Source organism: Phyllostomus hastatus, unplaced genomic scaffold (assembly GCF_019186645.2).
Source record: "Phyllostomus hastatus isolate PE091 unplaced genomic scaffold, TTU_PhHast_1.1 phas_scaffold_60, whole genome shotgun sequence".
Classification (NCBI taxonomy): domain Eukaryota; kingdom Metazoa; phylum Chordata; class Mammalia; order Chiroptera; family Phyllostomidae; genus Phyllostomus; species Phyllostomus hastatus.
In genome coordinates this window covers 7,700,685-7,708,176 of record NW_025334038.1, presented here as the reverse complement: position 1 = coordinate 7,708,176, position 7,492 = coordinate 7,700,685, and the positions used below count along the sequence as shown (strand labels likewise).

The 7,492-nt window shown below is 32.0% G+C and overlaps 1 pseudogene; it reads left to right on the top strand.

Annotated features, from left to right (window-relative positions):
* The first annotated feature begins 2,325 nt into the window (after positions 1-2,325).
* LOC123810309 lies at positions 2,326-5,267 on the top strand (annotated as a pseudogene).
* Positions 5,268-7,492: the final 2,225 nt, after the last annotated feature.

Genomic DNA, 7,492 nt, shown 5'->3' with positions numbered 1-7,492 from the left:
AGATGTTTTGCATTGAACATTGTGATAGTTAATTTTATGTATTAATTTGCCTGGGCCATGGTATCCAGATATTACATCAAACATTATTCTAGATGAGAATAACAGTATAATAAAACTTCAAAATTAAACTCAAACTCAGCAAGCATAAAAAGTAGACTAAGCTAAAATCTGGTGATTGTTCATGATTCTTACCACCAATGATCAGTGTGGGCATAACAAATGTATTTTGCTATGGAGCACAGACTTATTCATATGTGTGACAGTAAGTTGACAGTTCACTAGAAGGAAAAAAATCTTGTTTTAATACTGAGTAGATTATACAAAAACTTTAGCCCACATATAGTTACATATAAGGAGGATTTAAAGAATATGGCCCATAAGAGAGATGCTCAATTACAAATCTCTCTGCATCTGCAAACTGAAAAGTGAATCATTCATTAATGCCTTTGCTGTCTTTTTTCTCTTCTATTGAATAATCCCTCTGAAATTCTCTGATAAGTTAAATCCTAGTGCTTTAAGTTTCAAAGTCATGCTTCTATTACTTACTCTTTCCTCCAATATTTTCATCATGTACTTTGTACATGTAATTATAAATAATTGTTTATGTTTCTGTCTTCCATATGACTCTATCCAGGACAAGGCCATGTCAACATTCTTTGTATCTAAACACTCATTTGGTGTTATTTAAAACATAGTAATTAGCTCAATATATTTGTTGAAGAAACATCAAGATTAAATCCACTTTCTTGTCATAACTGTCCTATGAATGTCTTTATAAATTGTCCTATGAACTGTCATTAATGATTGCCATTTTTAAATTCAGATTAATTTAAAATATAAAAAATTTCATAGAGCTCAGTGTGATAAGTAGACTCTTAGTAACTATACCTAGAGACAAAAATAGTACCCAAAGCAATTCTGTTTATAACAATGAAGTAAACATATATGCAATAGCATTTGTGTAATTTTTAAAAACCTGTAATACACAGATATGTAAGGCCATATGTAAGCCTTTGGTACTGTGGGTGAAGAAGACAATTTTATGTAAATGAAGGAGTTACATCTATCTGCAGAAACCTAGTCTTCTTTCCATTAGAGATCATCAGAGCCACAGTGTTGGGTGTATGATGCTCATGATGAATAGCAATTTTCACACAAAAAATTATGAAATACTTGCTGCTTAAATAGAAGAACAGTTTAGTTCATATTTAAAATTATCTAGTAGAGTGTCATTGAGGTTGCCTTTAAACCATCAACAAACATTTTTGGTAACTGAAACTAGCTTTCTCCTATATAATGGCCATTTTTCAAATCATAAAAAGCATTTAAAGAACATAGTGTACTTCAAGGAGAAAATATGTCTAAAGCACCTCCTTTTGTTAATAACATTAGGCTTTTCCTAATCAGAGCCCCCATTTAGTATTTGCAAAATTTAAAGACTGTCATTAAGTATAAAATGTACACATGCAGAAATAAATGGAGCAGGCTGTGTTTCTATTTCAAGGGAAAATTGTGTTTACCCTATTGCCTATCATTATAATACTTGTCTGAATTGTTGTTGAAAGCCGTTCATCATCTTAGAAGTAAATAATTTTCGTGATGTAGTAAAGGAAAAGTACATCAATACAGAGAATCATGATGGCATGATTACAGTAATTATCACACGTAACATGGGTAGTTGCTACCATTTAATCCTGTTCTAATTTATCGTAGAGCTAGTTAAAGTCCCACTGGAGAGAATATACAAGATGAGCTAACATTAATGAATTTTGTTCACTGGAAATGAGAAAAATAAAAATTGCTAAAAAGGCAGTTTTTTGGCTAATGGCTAAGACAAATTTTAATTTACCTTACCTATATGTTATTGAGAGGGATTAAAATAACCTTCAACTGGGGATCATATTATGAATATGATCTAAAAGTAGATAACAGACTTTTAAAATATCCAGCATTTTCAAAAGTTGTGGTAATGTGTTTTGTTGATTACAGTTTTCTTTTACTAGATCATACATTATTCAAAGTCAAAAATTTTACTATTTCTTTTTTTTCACTAAATGCCTAATGAAGTTCCTTGTATATAGCAAGCAATCCATAGTGTGCTGGATCTGACTCATGCTGGTTTCCTAGAGTTAATTGTTAGATTTTTCAGGAACTGTACAGGCTGTTTTATGTCAACTTGATCATTTGAAATCAGGCATAGTGTGGGTATTTATACCCTATGGTATATTAGGCAAAGGATGACTCATTCGTTGTTGAAACAGGAACAATGAATTAGGAAGGCAGCTGTAACACTGGCAACTTTGTTACAGATATTTGTAAATATCTGTACAGCCAGTGGTTTCCCTTAGGAACTTTGAAATACCACCACCTGTGGTCCTAGCGTTAAATGCGGTTCAGGGCCTATGTGTATTAGTGGACAACACATAGTAGCTGTGGAAGGAGATGCAAAATCAGAGATGAAAAAGATCAGAATGTAAAACTCTTATGTATATCTGGAAAGCAATCTGTTCCTAGAAGCGATAGCAAAGTTCCACAGAAAAAAAGTAAATTTGCCACTGATATAGATGATGGTAATGATGATCTTGATGGTGATGATAAGAAAGCTGAAGGAAATCTCCAACAAGGAAATCTCCAACAAAGAAATCTGTATGTAATTTTCCAGTAAAAAATACACAAAAACCAAACCAGAGTGAAAAAGACTCAAAACCATAAACACTAAGATCAAAAGGTAAAGAATCCTCCAAAAATCAAAAACAGAAGAAAAAACTTAAGACACTGCAAAGACCTAATGTGTAGAAGACATTAAAGCAAAATGCAAGCAAATATAGTAAAAGGGAGTTAGTTCTCTTCCTAAAGTGGAAGTTCATCAATTATGTGAAGAATTGCTTCTGGATGACTGACCAGGAGATGATTCAAGCTCCTTGGCAATGGAGGAAGTCTTTTAAAGAATATTTTAAACATTTTGTTAAAATTTTTTGTCTTCTTTCATTCCCGTAACAATTGATAAAAGACTATCCTTTTTATAATGCACATGGGAAGTTTCCTATCATGTTTGATCAATGTTGTTAGGTTCCACTGCCAAGAAAGTGTTGTCTACAATGCTTGTTTTGTTTTTAGAGGTGGAACTCCAACCCTTGTTCTGGTCTGAAGTATGTATGGGGTATTATAGTAGTAATGGCATCTGACAAATGGAAATGGTGGGGAGACAAAAATGTATATGTGAAAGAAACTCAGTATTTTAATAAAATAAATCAATCAACAAATTCTTTGAGGTTTAAGTAATTTGCTTAATTGTGTGTGTGTGTGTATAAGTGTGCATAAAAATAAGGGTAAAATGCTCACCATATAAAAATATAGTGGTGATTAAATATTGTGATTGCCTGAAATATATGAGATGGAATCAGAAGAAACTGATATGCTTATAGATTTAAAACAGGTTTCAGTTATTTCACATGGTTCCACTTATATAGTAGGTATGCAGTAAATATTTGAAGGGAGAAGGGAAATAAAAAAGGTTAGGAACAAAGAAGAGAGAATAGAGGACATATCAGAGTTTCATTCAATAAAAATTATTTGACCTAAGGGACTGAAGCCCTTGGAGATGCCTTCTGACTTGTGCAATATATGTCTACTACAACTTAAATGGGTAATGTGTATTAGTATATTGTAATGTTTTGACAATAATTCATTTAGCTATATTTTGGGCACCCATATTAAGAAACACATTTTTATCTATTTATGTAGCTCATTAACTCATTTTAAAAAGCAATACATGTCCTACATAAAAGAGGAAAGATCCTAACCATACTGTGTATCAAGGCAAACACACGTAAATATTAATTAGAACACAGAAATTGCACTGTGGACCCTCCCCGGCAGAATGAGTTTCAGACTAACAAATATGCCACAAACAGCTTTCCATTGAATGCACAGAGGTCTGCTTCATCTCTTATTTTCATATAATGTTCCATTGTGTGGATGAGTCAAAGTAGCATAAATCTCCTGTGACTTTCATAAAGAATGCAGCAATGGCTCTGGCTGGTTTGGCTCAGCAGATTGAGTGCTGGCCTGTGAAGCAAAGGGTTGCCATTCTATTCCGAGTCTAGGGCACACGTCTGGGTTGCAGACCAGGTACTGGATAGGGGGCTGTGAGAGGCAACAACATTGATGTTTCTCTCCCTCTCTCCCTCTTTTTCCCTCTCTAAAAATAAATAAATAAGTTAAGTAAATAAATAAATACCTTTATAAAAAAGCATGCATCAATAAATTTGTATGTGTGTATTTATATGTTATATTTATATTTTTGTATTCATATTTATAAGTATGCTGTCTGTTACATATTCAGGTACACACATTTTGTTTTGTGCATGGATAAAGATTTATACATTCATAAGTCTTGGATTTGAAAATGCTAGGCAAATGAAACTTTCCATTTTAAATTTGGCCAGATATGGCTAAGTTGTTCCCCAAGGAGTTTGCGCTATAGTTTCTCCAAAATTGTGTCTTATATGGAAAAAAAAAGAAAAAAACTTTATCAATTATCTCTGGAATATTTGCAAGTTTGATATAGTAAAAAATTTTAATTTTCATTATTTGATTATTAGTGAGTCTGATCATTCTACATGTATTTCTTTTTAATTTTTATATTTCTCCTTCATATTTTTTGTCCATCTTTCTGTTGAGCTGTAAGGAGGCTATTATTTTTTTAAATATATTTTTCTGTCAATATCTTCTAAATAGCATTCATAATTTTTGTTTTCCCTCAACTTTCTCTCTAGTGCTTTTCACTATGCCAACATTTTAAAATTTTATGTAATGAATTTCTATCAATGTTTTCTTTAAAGATTGTGTTTTTTATAGATTGTGTTTCTTAAAAATGGGATAAAATATCCCATTTTCTAATGTTTTCCATGCATATCTATATTCAAATTTTTTATCTCTCTGGCATTTATTGTGGCAAAATGAGTGAGCACTGGCTTGTTTATTACCGAATCACTGGAAGTTATCCCAACGACACTTATCGAATAATCCATCTTTCCTGTATCTATTAAAATGCTTGCTTTCTCGTATTCTAATTGTCAGTGTGTCTTGGGTCTGTTTAGACTTTTAAGAATTATTTTCCAGTGAGCTATTCTAACCTGCACCCACATCATTCTGTTGTAATTTTGGTTGCCTTATTATATGTTTCAGTGTTATTCATTAATTTTTTGCGTGTATATTTGTATGCAATTTACCTGGTTTTTCTTAATTTTTTACTTTTTAGATAAATTTTAAAGTATTTTGACACATTGCAAGCTTAAACTCAGACAGAGTTACAGACCCACAAACTCACATACACACATTGAAATTTTTATTGAGTGTACACTAATAAATAAATTACTTTAGGGAGAACAGACATGATAGAAAATTGCATCTGTGCCCAAGAACAATAGCTTTCTCCATTTATTTTAACATTTTTCTTGGTTTGGCATTTTTGTAACTTTTTTCATATGAATCTAATATAGTTTCAGTAAAATTATTTTCAAGATTTTTTTATTTGCTATTGTGAATGGGATATTTTTTAAATTGTATTTTCAAGCTGTTATTATTTGTGTAGTATACAAGTAAGCTATTTTATATATTTGTTTTTAATTTTACCACTCTTGAAATTCTTTAATATTACTAGTGCCATTTTTAGTAGTCTCTCTTAAGTTTTCCATTTTTGCTGCTGTTTCCCACATACTGTGTATTAAATACTTTCTTTCTATAGTCTAATGGCTTTGGCAAGCAACTCCAGAACCATAGAAGGAAAAGAAGGTATCTGTATCTTAAACATAACCTTGTTTGCAATGCTTTTAGGATTTCACCAGTAAACAGACTCTATAATATATAATTATAATATAATATAATATAATATAATATAATATAATATAATATAATATGTAATATAATATAAGTAATATAATATAAGTAATATAATATAATAGGCATGTATTATATGTGCTTTCTCAAGGTACAGATCCATCAATTTCTAGTTTTTTACATTATTTTAAAAATTTTATTAAGCATTTATTATAATCTTCCATACCCTCCTCTATTTTAGGAAGTAATAATTAGTAATAATCACATTTTTAATAAAATTTAGGATGTATGTATGCCCTGTTGGATCTTCATAAGTGGGAAATATTTGTAATCTTCTTTGTCAATCATATCTTCTAAGTTTTTCTAATGGTACTATTTTGATTTTGTAACAAAGAATTGGAAATGTTTTTCTTAATTTTTATAGTGATTCCCAACCTTAGCTGCACATTAGAATTTTAAAAACCATAAACAGTAACAAATTACTAAGGCCTGGGCCCCACCCCAGATCACTGACAAGATGGGGATGTCAGTGACTTCAGTATAATAGTCTCAGATTTCTTCTCTTTTGTCTTAAGCTGACTATGAATGCCACCTTGACTCAGTCTTTCTAATTGAACAGAGTAAGAGATGCAGTATTGATCAGCAGCCAAACCAAACATCTTCCACCTTTCTTTGGAACAGACCTAGGAGTTTGTTCCAAGTATGGGCCGTTTGGTACTTTTATAAGATGTCTATGATCCTTCTGTAAATGAAAGAGCAATGATGCTAACCTATGAGGATGAGATAGCATATTCTGTTATTTGAATATTTGATTCTGAACCCCTCGTTTTCTGAGTCACTTCTTTGTCTATAGACCTCATTTTTTCTGGGTTCTCTTTCCAGCTTTTAGATTGTCCCATTCTTAGAATGAAATTGGTCTTTCATTCCCTGTTAGATGATCCCCTCTCTGGGGATTTGCTGTCTTCCAGTGGTCTCTTTCTCAATGTCTTTATGCTTAGTTCCTATACTCATATTGCAAATATGGGAATTAAATTCATATTTGTGCCAGCTGGCACAGTCTTCTGCAGGCTGTAACTGTGCATATTGTATATTGTGCCTCAGAATTCATCCCTCACAGGCAACCTTTCCTCCAAATCACTGGTCCTCTGATCCTCAGTTAAGTATAAGACTTTCTTTGGATGCTCCTATCTTTTTATATAGTTGCAATAAAACCAATAACATCTTGGATAACTTCTACAACTTCTCTTATCCTTGCAATAGTATTGTTATATGTTTAAGAACTGACTACTACTTGAAAAATCATAGCCAAATAAACTCAGTATTCTTGTCATACCTGTTACCCTCAGTCACTTTGCAAATATAAATATCTACAGTCATCCATCAGTTTATGTGTTTACATTCTAATATTCTCTGAAGTTCCCCACCAAACCCATATCCTGTTGTTCTCACTCTGAATTTTGTTACTGCTTGGTAGTGGGTGTTGTGGCAAAAACAAGCAAATGGATTCAATGAAAACAAATGGCATTATATTCTCAAGCACTTCACTGACAATATGATTTTACCTATGGCCGGACTTACTTTCTCTGCTTTCTCACTCTAAAACTTCTCGTTTTCTAGCTCTATATACCTCTGTGTAAGATTTGAATAAAAC